Below are 15,110 nucleotides of genomic sequence, written 5' to 3'. Positions count from 1 at the left end.
AAACTTTTCCCTACCTGACTTTAAAATAACAAGAGGGTGTTTTTTAAACAATATCTGATGCAAACATACCATCACCAAAAACTGTGCTGCAGGTAATCTGTTTATCTTCATTTGTCATAACCCACAATGCAACCACATGATGATCACAGTATTATCTTAAGTTGCGATATCGAAGTAATGTTTCTAATTTCGTGTTGACCGAACTCCGCTGCCCTGTTAAGTGGTAAGGGAAAAAAAAGTAAAAACAAAAGAGTGACTCTCAATGAAACTTGTGTATTAAAAAAGAAAATCTGTAGGTGAGTCATTTCCGGGGCCCTCCCGAGGTTTGTCTCAGTCCAGCCCTTGGAGGACTCTTGATGTGTCATGGGAGGAGGCGGCGGCAGAAGGGGCATGACAGGTCAGCACACTCAACAGCATGAGCCTCATCTGTGGGCAAGAACAGGTCAAATCTAGGCCATGGTTTGACACGCCAATCAGGTCCAGTGTAGTGCTTTTCCTACTTGAAAAACGAACTTCTCTTTCCTCACCCGTCCTCTCCTCCCAGTGGTTTTGCTTGATGAGCTAATCTGTCAGCAGAGGCAACTGAGGACTGGCAGGGGCTACGGTGTGTCAGAGAGCTGGCCGTGCCGCCCGATCTCCCCCCAGCCTCAACACTCACTTCCTCCTCTACAGCTCAACAAGACGAGACTCGTTCCCAGGCCTGTGTGTCTGTGGGTGGGCACGCAGTTTATGTATGTGTCAGAAATGTGAGTATTTGTGACGTCAGGACAAAAGAAATGCGAGTTTCGGGATGATAGGGTGTAGATTTAGAACAGGATATGGTTGTCTTCAAGCAGAACCATGCAAGACTCGTGAAGTAGTTGGTATGAGTTGTGAAGCTTATAACTGTGGGAGTGCTGGGAGCACATTATCCTTGGGAATAGAGTGGACATCAATATGCAGCTCTTGATTCAAAGTTTTTGCAAACTTGCTGAAATGCTGCTTAACAGTATGGATGACTTTTAAAATCACTGCTTGCCTCAACTGTGTTCCAGCTGCAGAGTTACATAAAACATGGCTAAGCAAAAAAGTGCAGAAGGAAATGCAGTCATAGTAGACTGTACACCCTAAGAAAATTATTTGTCCACAAGATCGTGTGACAAGAACAAGGTTGAGCTTTTGTATACGAGTTTGTGGAGCTCAACAAGAGCCTGACATGGACTACATTTTTCGCAAACAGACACAAATATGGTCATGGACATGTGCATCTACATCTCCTTCTGTTTTTTCTAGACTACTCGAAAGCATCTGCTGTTTTTCAACAGCCGTGGGCCGTCCTTGGATCAGGGTCTGGAGGTGGAGGGGCACAGTGGGCCAGTGTGGGAGGAGCACAGAGACTTGAAGAGCACATCCAAAAAAAAAAAAAAATGGAGCCAATCCCTAAAAGTTCTGACATGGATCCTTCGTATGTCCTGCTCATAAATGCTTCACAGGCCCCATCTCTGCCTGCCTCGCAATCCCTCCTTGCTGCCCCTTGAAAAGGGGGGAGACAGCTTTCCTGTATGATGGAGCTGAGAAGCTCCCTCCTAACAAAAGCGTACCTGCACATCGTCACACTGATACCGCTCAACAGCACTCCTGCCCTCTCACAGGCACAAGAGTTTATCTTTTTAGACATAATGGCTTTAAACAGCCATTAGGTTATGTTGTTTACATCTGTCTGCTTTTTTGCCAACAAAGTGTATATGGGTGTGGGGGGGCTTAAAGTAGGATGTAGTGCCTGCTTTTAACATATGCCTGTAGTCCTGATTGTCAGAGGTGGGGCAAGGGCGAGGGGGGAGAGAGAGAAAGACAGGACACAACCTCAAAGAGAAACAGGAACGAAAGAAGATAAATGGAAAGGCCAGAGTGAGGAAAGGGGAGGACAGAAGGTAAAAAGTGTGAAGGAGAGATTTGGGAGTGGAAAAAATGTCCATTTCATCAGTTGACAGAAAACGGCCCCACCTGCTGATATTCACCTTTTAACAAGACATGTGCTTCCTCAGTTGAGCATGCACTGAAGTGTGTTGTTGGCACAACACAGGCAGACTGCCTGATTACTGAAACCTGCTCACCCAGCACTAGTATCTGTTGTTAGTACAGACCAAGGAGACAATTCTGAGCATAAATATAATCTGAGGGATGCTGCCAGTCTTCCTGCGTTCCATGCAAGTGCTGTGAGTGTCGTGCAAGTGGCTCTGTGTGTGAATGACAGGCAAAAGATGAAAAGCATGTGATGAGACACTGAAGAGTTATGTCACTGGGTGGGCTGGCAAAGCCCCCTTAAGCATGACACGAATCAAAGTCAGTGACATCTGGAGGCCCGAGGAAGGGGCTATTTTCCTCAAGGTCAGCTGTGCCAAGGTCAACTGAAATTCCAAATCTGAGAGTTACTAATGACTCTGCTCAGCAGCAGCTGAGATCAGGATCACAGAAAGAGACCAGAAATTACATGCACTGTCTCATTTACAGCAAAAAGGCAAAAAGCAAGCAAACAAATAGATGAGTTCAGAACATGCATTTACAGAGACATGTTGGAGATCACAAAAGGAACACCACTAAAGAATTTAAGTGTTAAACAAGGAAGTGATCCGGGGTGGATTCGGCTCTTTGACGTTTCCGCAGCACATTGCTGTCACCATGGTAACCACAGTCTTAAGGGTAGCAACTAGAGTGTGTGAGAGATGTGGAAGGGCGGAGTGAGGATGAGAGACGGGGAGAGAGACAGAAGAAAGGATGCAAGCAAGAAAGTAGGAGACAATGTGTTAGAAATACAATGGGAGAAAGAGCAAGAGAGGCAGAAACAAACGGAGGGCAGGACGGGAGAGCAATGAGGAGAGACGGCGCAAAAGGCGAGAAACAGAGGGCGAGACAAAGAAACACAGGGAGAGGTATCCATCGAGCAGCTGCAGCCTGGCCACTGTATTGCTCCATAAGAGAGATGTCCATGAGTAAGCCTGTGCCAAGCCTGCTGGGAAGCACTGCAGTAGCATCTCAGAGAGGGAGAGATGACAAACATCAGTACTGAGCATGCTCCATTCTCAAGGCCACTGAGAAAATGAGATTTCAGCTCTTTAGCCTCTCAGTTTGTTCAGTTCTCCAGCTCTATTCCAGCCTCCATCTGTCACTACCCGGCTTTCATGAGCACACCACCACCACCTGTCTATTATGTGTGTGCTTCAGATGTGGCTCCACACTGGATACAATCTGACTGATGTGTCTGATAACTGATTGATCTAATGGTAAGAGGCATCTTTCCCACTTATGGCCATGCTGACTCACATTGTGACAGGTTTGATTGGGGCTGAGAGGAACAAGAGATGAGCATAGCAACTCATCAGCCAATGGGGCATGATACTGCAATAACAGGCCAGCACAACGGCTGCCTCGTGTGTGTGCTCACATGCACGCACGCGCAAACACACACACACACCCACAGCCCTGCTGGCAGATGTGATCTCTGTGCCTCCAAACTCTTACTGATCGTTGTCCTTATCTGGACGGCTGCCATAACTGCACTGTAAATGACAGCCATACATTTGTGTCACACCTACAGTTGAGTTTGCGGTTGATTCATTTATTTATTTTTGCTGCTCTTTATGCTTGTTCTGCAGACAGACACACCCACGCTTAGATACAATTGTGTGCCCTTCAGTTTCATGATTGAAAATCGCCACATGTCTAGTATCAAACACAATGTGTGTGAGAGGGACAAAGTTTGTGTGTGTGTACTGTATGTATTATATATGCGTGAGGACCCAGAATAGTTTGAAAAAGAAGCTGTAGAAGATGTCAGCTGCCACTCAGCTTCCACTGTGGCGAATGTCCCCAACACTTTTTTCTCTTTGCTGATAAAGGTGGTGATAAAAAATTGCTGTTAAAGTTGACATACGGCATCCTCACTGTCTACATATCTTTCTTTGCTGCTAACAAAGAGCCTCTCAGTTGGACAATAATAACTTATTGGGGCGATATCGACATTGCACAGATATTTTTAATGACAGATGCTGTCTGAGCATGACTCTGATCATCCTCTTAGACAAAAATCCCCTCTATCTTCTTAAGGCTGGCTGATTGAATCTCTCTCTCTTTCCCTCTGTATTTTCCCTCTTTTAAAATGTATTTATTTTCTCGAGTTGCTGTCTGTCTCTCTCTGCCTGTCTCCTTCCCTTCTGTCAAAGAGAGAGATAAAGAGGTTTGTGGGACTGTGAGCAGATTGACTTGAAGATAGAGGCTGGAAGCAGATCTCTTCCACCTCCTCATTCTGCTCTTTCTCTCTTGCTCTCACCCAGATGAATAGACAAACAGTCTCCCACATGCTCTCACAGTTTATCAAACACACACCCACATAGAACCAGGTCTTCATGCAAACACATATGTGTGCTCTCATCAGAGAGAACAACACACACTCAGTCTAAGTGTCCTCGAGCCGACAAGATATACACTGTCACACTCTAATACAAACATACCCCCTCAAACACGCACATACGCATATGCATACAAACACACAGGTGCATCCACATGTAAATAGAAGACGCGCATGGGTCATTGATCTGTTCAAAATGGACCTGTTTTCCACTCTTAGTGTACCTAATACAAACCATTTCCCCGTGTAAAAGCATACTTCATTTACGAAATGGAGTTTTTAAGACACCACATCTGAATCACAGCATAACACCAGGGTTGTTGTGCGTATTTTTCCATTGCGCAGACGTTTTTCTCCGTAAAACCGACTCACCAAACTTTTTAAACTTCTCACATGTCATCTTTGCATATATAAAAGCTGTTAATAAAAATCATTTAAACAAATGTGGCTGTACACGCACACTCGGACACAGTGGATATGTTTCTCACAATCTGAATCTCAGGAAAGGTCAAAACTTCACAAATGTTTTTGAGCAAATCCAAGATTACAATAATAAATAAACATTTCTGTGGGTTAAAAGATATCGGTGATAAACATCGTGTCACTGTAAATGAATCTATGTATCAACTTTTCATACAAGGTTAAAATGGACCTTAAACTGCAGAAATGTAAATTCACATGAGGGAAAACACGGGAAGGTTGTGTTCTTATCAGCAACCTCCCCCCTTCAAAAACATGCGTGCATCCGTTCTCTGCTTTGCATTCTTCGCATCAAATCAAATTCCTTTTGCGCTCTGCACTTGTCCTTTATCTCCAGAATGTGCTTTTGAGCAGCACAAACATGTCACAATGAGGACACTGTGAGGAGTTTCACACAGACTGAAGCCAGCGTCTTGGTCAAATCATTTGCATTTTCTGTTTTTGCCTCTCGTGGCTGAGCTTGGGCTTATCATGAGTCTGTCTTATCTCTTTGTTTGTTTTTCACCAATGTAGGCTTTTCCTGGAAAACAGGCCACTACGCATGTGTAAGCTTAGATCATGTTTGGCGACATAAGCCCACATCAAGGCGGCCTCAAATTGAGTGATGCTTGATAAGTGGGCAAGCGGGTGGCCCTGGCTGAAGGTGCCAGCCTCACACTGTGCTCTGGCAGGCCAGACATGGCTAACAGGAAGCCAGGACTGTGGCTGCGTCATCCCAGAGAGACATGATGACTGCACAGGCCCGGAAAACCCTCTCCATCCCTCTAGAAGCAGTTAAATCCGTCTCCAAACGCACCAGTGACTGACAACCCCAGTGCTAAGAAAGAGGTCAAAGCTAGCTGAAGCTGTAATAGCTCTAAATAAGCAAGTCACCGCCAGTATGAGCAGCTTAGTGACGGAGGAACAGTACCAAAGCTTTAGCCTAAAATCTAATAGTTGAGTTTTAGCCAACAGAGCATTAATTGTTGCTCAAAAAGCCATGTAGTAATAATGTAATACTAAACCATGTTTGTGTGGATAAAGATGAAATGCTAAGACAGAGGAGGAAAGGTTAGTCTCAACTTGTTGACCACAGTGCAAAACAAACAGTTGACCAATAGTTTAAAAAAAAAAGAGAGGCCAACCTTTTATTGTATTATTTTTCTAGGTGCATTTCGTGTTATTTTGTAATGCTGGCTTGCTTACAGTGGTTTTCTGGCCCATGGCCATTTGCAGTATGATAACTGCCCTATTGTGAGCCTAATGTCATGGAGACAACAAGGGAATGAAAAGAAACATGCCTAGACAATGTGTAGCAAAAGTACACATCGCAACAGATGTGATGGAGAAAAAGCGGAAATGGGGCTCACACCACAGGGACTTTCTGTAACACTGATCTTACTGGCTTTTACAAGTACAACAGACCTCTGTGAGGAATGTTGCTTTCTCATTTAGGGTAAAACAACCCCGGAGTTAAGGGGTATCGATATCACACGAGAGAGATATATTCCTCTTTTGTCTGCATTTGCTGCAGTGAGGTGATGGTGAGTGTGCTGGTCTGTGGGCCAGCTGGGACACATCTCAGTTCACCCGTGTACAGACACACACACCACACACACGCATGCACGCACACACACACATACTGAAGCTTTCTTTACGCTGCTCACTATCTTTCAACAACAAGCTGAGCAGGGACCAGACGGAAAGAGGTCCTATTTGTGCAGGAAGATAAATACACTTCTGCACCCAGTCCTGTCCCCTCCAGATTAGAGCAACACAATAATGAGCAGGAGCACTGGTGGAAGGTCAGAAGAAAGCAAGGGTAAAGGATAGAGTAACAGCCGACTAACAAAACACACACACACCCCACACACATGCAAGAGTAATCACAGACAGACATGCATGCTTTTATCTGTAATTATCTGAACATTTAATAATCGTCTAAATGAGCAACAATATTTTGTGCCTTGTACTGTGTTTTGCATGCAAATTTTACCATTCAGGTGTGTTGTTTGTTAAGTTTAAGTGTATCCCTCATGAAAATGAATGAAACCCCACTGGGGATTTACTAACTTTTGCGATCTCCAAATCATTCACTCTGGAAAAGCTCCAGATTTTACAACCCGATGGCGTCACACACAGACAGGACGCAACCATCGCTGTGGGCGTGTGCGTGTGTGTGTGTCAAGTATCTGGTCATCTTACAGTGGGATGATGGGGAATTGAAATGTCTAAATATCCACATACATACTGTAAATATTCAGGAATGAGTGTGTCAAGTTGTTTACAAGTAATTCCTCTGTGAGTCAGCACTGTCATAATCTTTTATCAGCTCCTCCTCTGTGTTACGTTCAAGACGGTAACACTCAATGAGAGACCACAGAATTAGGCAATTCATCTCTTCTCTGCTATGAAAGTATGTTTTCCCTCGTCCTGCTGAAACAAACCTCTGCCTCAAAGCAGGAGACCCGCTTCACTTGAGGGGAAACATGATTTTCTCTTGGTCCACTTCCAAATGCTGCTAACAAGCCATTCCATTCTGTTTAAAGTCTTTTCATGTTAAGACACACATCAATCCACACCTACAACATACCTGAGGAAACAAACCCTCTCTCAGGATATGTACTGTGTGTGTGGGGTGAACATGGCCGGACACGTCCCTTAAACACACCGGGAGGCGCCCAGCGGGAGTGCCGGCAGCCCCTCTTTTCAACACTTCGGCACGCTGCACACAAACACAGTTGCCCTTCCCATGGTCCTTTTGTTCCGTGTCGTTTTGTTGAAGTTCCTGTCATGGACACTGTCAGCTTTCTCTGGACATTTATAACTGGTATGTTATATTACACTTTTACACTCACCTCCTCAGTGTGTGATGTTTTTTCTGGACTACACGGCACTGCCTGTATCACTGTGCAAACTCAGACAAGCTTCTGAAACTAGCCATCTCATATCTGACGCAGGAAAACATGCATATGCTTGCCGAAACAGAATTATAGCAAATGCACTTTACAGAAATTCAGCCAATTACCTGAAGAATAACACACCCAAACACTGGCAAGCATCTACACAGACCTGTGGAAATGTTCTTATTTTGACTGCAGTCGTTATGAAGTGAAACAGAATTGGAGGAGATTAGGATTAGATTGTGTATGTTTTAAAAACTGTGTGGCTGAACACAGTTTTTATAACTGAACTCAGCATACCAGTCCCAGGCAACACTCGCTTTCCTGTGTTGAAACAACAAACTTTATCACCATAACAAATGTCCACAAGATGATTGTTTCTGCCATCATATCCTGACCCCACATAACGCATTGAAATCCACAGATAAAACCAGGAGAGGACTAGACACTGGCCCATGATGACAGTGAAGCGCTGGCCTGAGGCCTCCAGTCAATGAATGCCAGAGAGAAAGCCTGCAGTGAAAGGTTATCTCCTGCTCTGTCCTTCAGTGTCACGCTGCTTCCTGTGAATCTACCTGACACCTCGGTGAGAAGACGCTTCAATGAAGAAGCAGACAGAGCTACAAATGAATAACTGACGAGCGGATTTCATGCACAAACTGCTGCAATAAATCAGTTCTTCAGGTGAATTGAAATGTCAAAATATCCACATACATATTCTAAACAGCACTGATTTATACTGTCTTCAAAAATGTAGGCATACACTACAATTCTGCTCAATAATATCCACCTCTTACTATTTGGAAAAAAGACAAATGTAATCAAATAACAATTAGCTGTATTAATTCATTCTACCAGTAACTTTGTTAACCTTTCTTGACATTTTACAATCATAACTGATCAGATATTTTCTTACACCTTCTAGCTAAAACACGTTGCCTTGTTTTCTGAAACGCCATCATAAATTCATCAGCACCAAAGAAAAGTGATAAACTTTCCCTGCTGTTGTCAGCAGGACATTAAATTGGCAGAAATTATAACATTGCTCAAGTTTTGACTCATGTTCTTTTTCTCTACTGACATTGGCAACGAGACAATGCATCTATTTTTCCTTTTTATTTTGTGTGACGTACTATAAATAAACTGACGCTGAGGCTGACATGGAAGACTTTAAGCTGTTTATACAAACCTTTGGCACCCTGCGATTGAGCATCCCCATTGTCACCTATAAACCAGTTTATGGAATATTATGGAATGTGTTTTCTGTGCTGCTACGCCCACAGTTAGAAACAGCTACGGGCAAAGAAACATGGAAATCTATGCCCGCCAGCTTCACCCTCCCTCTTTGGACTGAGCAATAGTAGGTTTCTTCTTCAACATGCCAAAACAATGTTGATCTCGGCAGTAATTTCTGTGATCATAACACACTGACAACAAGCCTGGTGTTACAGGCAATTATACTGTTCATAAAAATGATCCATCAACTGTGAATCTAACCCTGTGTCAGTATGAGTTTGCAGAGACAACAGGTATCAGAAGTGGGTAGAGAAAGACATTATATGCCACAGTAACCAGTTTAATATCGGAGGAAGCTAAGCGGCTTAATCAGATTTCAGATCAGTGAAAAATGAGCTTACCTGGGTTTTTCTGAGTTATGCCATTTACAAGCATTGATCCCGAGCTGGATTACCGGACTCAGCAGGGTTAATAAAGGAGCTGTCAATAGATGTAAACAAAGCCAAATGCATATGAAACAAGGTTAATAGTCCTGAAACCAATTATTGGCAGTTTTTTCCACCAAAGAATTTCTTAATCTATTGGCCTCATTATACATAGTGAAATTTAGGGCACAGAACTACATTATTTTATGAGCATAAGGCATTCCAGACACAATGCCAAGAAAAGAGGGATAAAAGTGTTTTATCAGCTGTTTGTTTTCTGTTCTGTTGCTGTTTTCTGGTAGCAAAGTGACAAATCCATGGCTTTTTCATGCTAAAATACAATACAAGAGACGCAGACATTTTCTGCCTTTGCACCTCCACATGTACAGTCCATAGTGTGGATTTAGATTTCAGATTTACCTGTTACTGATGTGCATGCTTTTGTACTCTGACACCCGAGTTCTTGTCGAAAGCTGATACCATTCGAGACCTTAAAGGGTTAATTCTGCCAACTACCTTTCATGCTGTGCGCAGAAAAAAACTTTTAAATATTTAATTACATGCACTGGCTGCAGCCTGTGAAGGAAGTGTATTGCAGCCCAAGATAGCTGCAAATTACTGAATGATTCAAAAGGCAGGGTAAACTTAAACTGCCTTTACAAAGCAGAGGCATACAAGTCGTAAAGAGCAGGCCAACATAAACACATGAAACTGTGGTATCAGGTGAGAAATATCACTAGGCCATATTAGAAAGCAGGCTGATCACTTCTTGAGTTTTTTGTGTTGTTAATGTCATTGTAGATTTTGGGGGGCTTTGATGATTGGTCTAGAGATTTTTTGGTTAAAAAAAGGAAGAACCCTCAAGAACCCTACTCAGAATGTAATGTTTTTAAGGGAACAATCTTATCTAGCACTGTTGCATTTCAAAATTACCCGATTCTTTGTTTCTTCTCATTGATTCTTGGTCGTTTTTATCTGTACAACTGCTCAGAGTCATTACTGGGCATCTCTTTGACTTCTGTCCAACACTGTCCACGACTGCCTGTCCCCAAGAGGCTCCATTATGATTAGTTCAGTCAAAAGAACACATCCAATCCTAAGTAAGTGCGGTATTAACATCACAGGTCTAATACTAGGAAGATGGACTCCTTTGTGAACAAAGTCAAAAATGGCAGTGACATGCACAGTTGTTATCCTGCACATATCTCCCAGACTGCATGGTGATTGTGGGCTTCTTGGCGTTTTTGACACAGCTCCAGCCGCAGGGGCAGGGAGTCTAACAACTGCTGTGACATTCCCAACGGACTCATCCCTTTCAACTTTTCGGTCTTTCTCCTGCCTCCTGATCCTGATCATATACTGCCTCATTGTGGTGAAGGCAACATTCTTCAGTGGGTTGAAAAATTCAAAGGCCTCATGGTTGGAAAAGCAAAGAGGCAGGGTATAAACCAGGATCAGAGAGGCTAAAGACAAAATACTGCTGACATTTACTGTAAATTCTCTTTCATCTCGGATTATAGTTAATATATATTAGTTTGATTGTTACTGAACAACAGCTGCTTGCTGCTGGGCAGTCACAGCAGTCTGCAGTGATGCAAGGGGACACGGTCAAAGTCCCTCAACCACATAAAAAAATTAAGAATTTTTTTAGTTTAAAGTCCACAAGACAAAATGTGTGTGTGTGTGTGTGTGTGTGTGTGTGTGTGTGTCCTCTGAAAATAATCAAATTCAGGTCTAAATAGGTTTGCTGTTCCAAAAGCAGCTTTCATGCCATTTTATGAATTCAAGCCAGAGATTAATGGAGATTATTGGTTGTGACATTATGTACTAACTGTACGACTAATCTGCATTCACACCACCAGCAGCCGACCTAATCCTGCTCTTCTGTCTGATGGCTGATTTCGGCCAGCTGTTAGCAAGCTGCAATGTTGCAGAAGTACAGTACTGTGGGTGATACCAATGATTCTAACATTTTTTTAACATTTTTAACACACAACATTAACAAAGAGCCTGGCTCTCGTTCATATATCTCTACATGCATATTCATAATCATACCTTTCCCTCTTTGCTCTAATTATTCTACCATCAAAATGACCTAAAAACTGAAAAAAAAAAACCCCAAAACAAAACCATATGTTCCCCACGGACACCAAAATTATCATTATTGCTTATTAATACAAAATATCAATAGTGTTTCCAAATCAAAACATATTTTGAATGCACAATGGATATTTTGCCATTGATGTCTGCAGAGTTCCTATAAACAGGTTTTAACTATGAAAACATATAAACTATCTTCCCCCTTATTTACCACCTCTACTAACATGCCATGTTGCTGGCTTTGATCTGCTGAGTCTCAACATCTAATAAAGATTTTACTTTCTTGGAAAATCTCACTAAAGCAGTTTGCAGTTATTTGTAGCATATGATTAATTTGATAAATTACACAAAGACTTAAATTACAGACTTAAAGTGCACAGCATTGCAGATTTGTTTTCATAGTTCTTATCCAACTGAACTTGGAGTAAGCCCATTATTCTCCATGAACCCAGACATAATTCTGTATTACAGCATGGAAATTTATAATCATCCAAAGCACTGCTTTGGTGTGTGTGAAATCAAAGGGCATGTTAAACAGACATTTAAAACTGAGGAAAAATTCTGTCACAGTAGAGTGGTTAAATCACTCATGTAGAACTAAACTAATGTTAAACCACTCATAATGAGTGGTAGAACTTAAGTTCTGTGGTGCAGCACATTAGAGCAGAATTAGAAAGTGACAACAACTTAATATTGTGTTGTTAGAGCTTTCCAGAGTAATTTTTCATCAGACGGGGATCTTTTTGTTGTGATAAGAGCTCTTTGGCTTACTGTAGTCTGTCATAACACAACTTTGTTTTCACTTTGTTATTTTTCTTAATCTTTTTGGAGTGTCATCTTGAAAACCTCCATGCGTGTTGTTGGACTTCTTTTAGTGCACTATCAATTTTGGAGCAATATAACATTAAAATGTAGCAATAATGATATTCCACATATAAAAAGACATTGAACATTTGGACATTGGCACAATCGTTGAGCCTGCATACTCGTGATCTCATCTGTGACGTTATCCCATTCTGGATGCATTTGTCAGCTTGTCTGCTACTGTGAAATACCAGACAAGCTGCTTAAACTTCCTCCGAGGCAGACATTTTGAGTAACTAATAACCTTAATAGTGACTGCATTCCATTTAAATGAGCATGTCTCCTAACATTGCACATGCTGACTTGTAGCTTATTGGAACATCAGAGCAATCCACTGTTACCTGTTACACCTTGTCCTGATATGTCTCGTCAAACTGTACATGTTGAGAAAGGTCTGCTGTCACTCTGGCTAAAATCAAGACAGCTATTTCATCAGGTGCTGTGGGCTGCCAGAGAAACATAGTCAATGCTGCTGGCATGGATTGCAGGCATGTGATAGGCAATGAGCTAGACAGGTTTAGTTAGTTCTCTGTTTGAGCAAAAACTAGTTCTCTCTTGCAGCATTTCTTAGAGTCCAGAACTATAGACCACTTCTCTGTAAACTCTTTTCTACATCACTATTGTGCCATCACTTCTCTAAAGCACTGTGAATGAGACAGACGTCTAGCTTTTTTTGTTGGATGAACAAAATTAACTCATTTTTTCTACATGTTAGCTGGATGTATAAGGACAAGACAAATGCCTGCTGGGGCATTAACTGCTAAGTCTAAGGCAAACGGACTTACTTTAGATTCCTGAGGTTGTTTTGTCTTCTTCGGATCTGACTAACTGGTGAATCTTCATAGACTGTGTTCTAACATGTAGGCCTGAACTATAGCAATTTTATAAGCAACCTGTAACTGAAGAAACGCCCAATTTGCCTAACTTATGAAGAGTTTTAGATATGCCAAACAAGTCATAAGTTTGTATTTAACCACATTCAAAAATCTACTGAAATAAAACACAGGCAGTGAGCTCTTCTGACATCTTGGAGTAATCTGTGGTTGTAACTAAAGGGGGTAGGCTATACTGACAAAATAGTATTTTTAAGAAATTCTTTTATTAAGGACTACACTGAGCTATCAATTGTATGTTTGCACCAAAGCCCGTAATTTATTAATGTTGAAGCAATGCCAGTAATATATTTTGGTGCACAGGTTGGTGTGTTATGACAGTGACACACAGCCTAACTGCATAGTAGTCATCCTAATACACATCAGGTCTTTACCCTGATTACCGCTGTGCAGGATTAACTACACAGCAGCTGCCACACTCACAGAATGCATAGCATCTGCATTTGTCTGTGCATTTGTTTACATACGTGGCACAAACATAAAATGACGATGTGTAAAACAAACTAACTTACAAATACTTTTAAAAAACAGAGGAGATCATTTGCTTTTAAACATATACACAACTGAAAACATTTGTTATTCCATCCGTTCACTGCTTATTGTTTCCAGGGTCTGGAGCAAGAAACACCTCTGACAGGTTGCAAGTTGATTGCATAAAGAGTGATGAGTATACTTGACATATAGAGTCTATTTGTATATATATATATATATATATATATATATATATATATATATAGATAGATAGATAGATAGATAGATAGATAGATAGATAGATATAGTGTAGTCTACATAGACAAAAGTATTGGGACAAATGACCATTACATCATTAGGGACTTTAATGACATCGCATCCTAAATACATATACAGCTTTGCAGCCTTAACAGCTTCCACTCTTCTGGGAAGGTTTTCCACAAGGTGTTGCAGTGTTTCTGTGGGAATTTTTGCCCATTCACGCAGTAGAGCATTTGTGAAGTCAGGCACTGATGTTGGATGAAAAGGCCTGGCTCTCCTTTCCAGTCCACCCCAAAGGTGTTTGATGGCTGGTCGTTCTTTCACACCAAACTCAGCCAGCCATGTCTTTATGGGACTTTACTTTGTGCACTGGGGCACAGTCATGCTGGAATAGAAAAGGACCTTCCCCAAACTGTTGCCACAAAGTTGGAAGCATAGCATTTGTCCATAATGTCTTGATATGAAGCATTAAGATTTCCCTTCACTGGAAGTATGGGACCAAGCCCAACCCCTGAAAAACAGCTCCATTAAGAGGTGTGTCTGGATACTTTTGTCTATATAGTGCATGTCATGCCTATGTCTTTACACAACTATTGAACCACCGTGGATACAGCTGTCCCACAACAGCAAACAGCTGAAACAATATATTTAATGTTGTATTTCATCAACTTCATCGATTTTTTTTTTAAATATTATTGGGTTTTTGATGCCTGCAACACATTTCAAACTACTTGAGACATAGACAACAAGAAACTGGAAAAGCTGTATGATGATTAAAAAACACCAGTGTGAAACATTTGTAACAGGTGACAGGAAAGGAACATCCTTGATGGGGTGAGGTTCACCACTTTGTGAAACATGATTGTATAATGGATGTTACTACATGAGCATGTTGTAAAACCATTGTTGGTAAACACAGCTGGTTTGCAAATGATTGCATCTTATTGTTTTTATTTACATTTTACACAGCGTCCCAGCTTTTTAGGAATCGTGGTTGCACTGTAATACCTAAAGTCCTGTTAAGAAAGATCTAGAAAATGTCAGAAGTTTTGAGTGGATAACGTTTGTGAAGCCTGGACTTATGTCATTTTAAAGGACTGCTGAACGTAAAGCG

The 15,110-nt window shown here is 41.6% G+C and overlaps 1 protein-coding gene across 2 annotated transcripts in view; it reads right to left on the bottom strand.

Moving 5' to 3' along the window:
• Positions 1–15,110, bottom strand: part of nrg2a (neuregulin 2a) — a 68,695-nt gene that overhangs the window by 48,201 nt on the left and 5,384 nt on the right. The window lies entirely within an intron of this gene.

Source organism: Scatophagus argus, chromosome 14 (genome assembly GCF_020382885.2).
Source record: "Scatophagus argus isolate fScaArg1 chromosome 14, fScaArg1.pri, whole genome shotgun sequence".
NCBI classification, from domain to species: Eukaryota; Metazoa; Chordata; class Actinopteri; family Scatophagidae; genus Scatophagus; species Scatophagus argus.
This window is presented reverse-complemented; position numbering and strand designations above follow the sequence as displayed.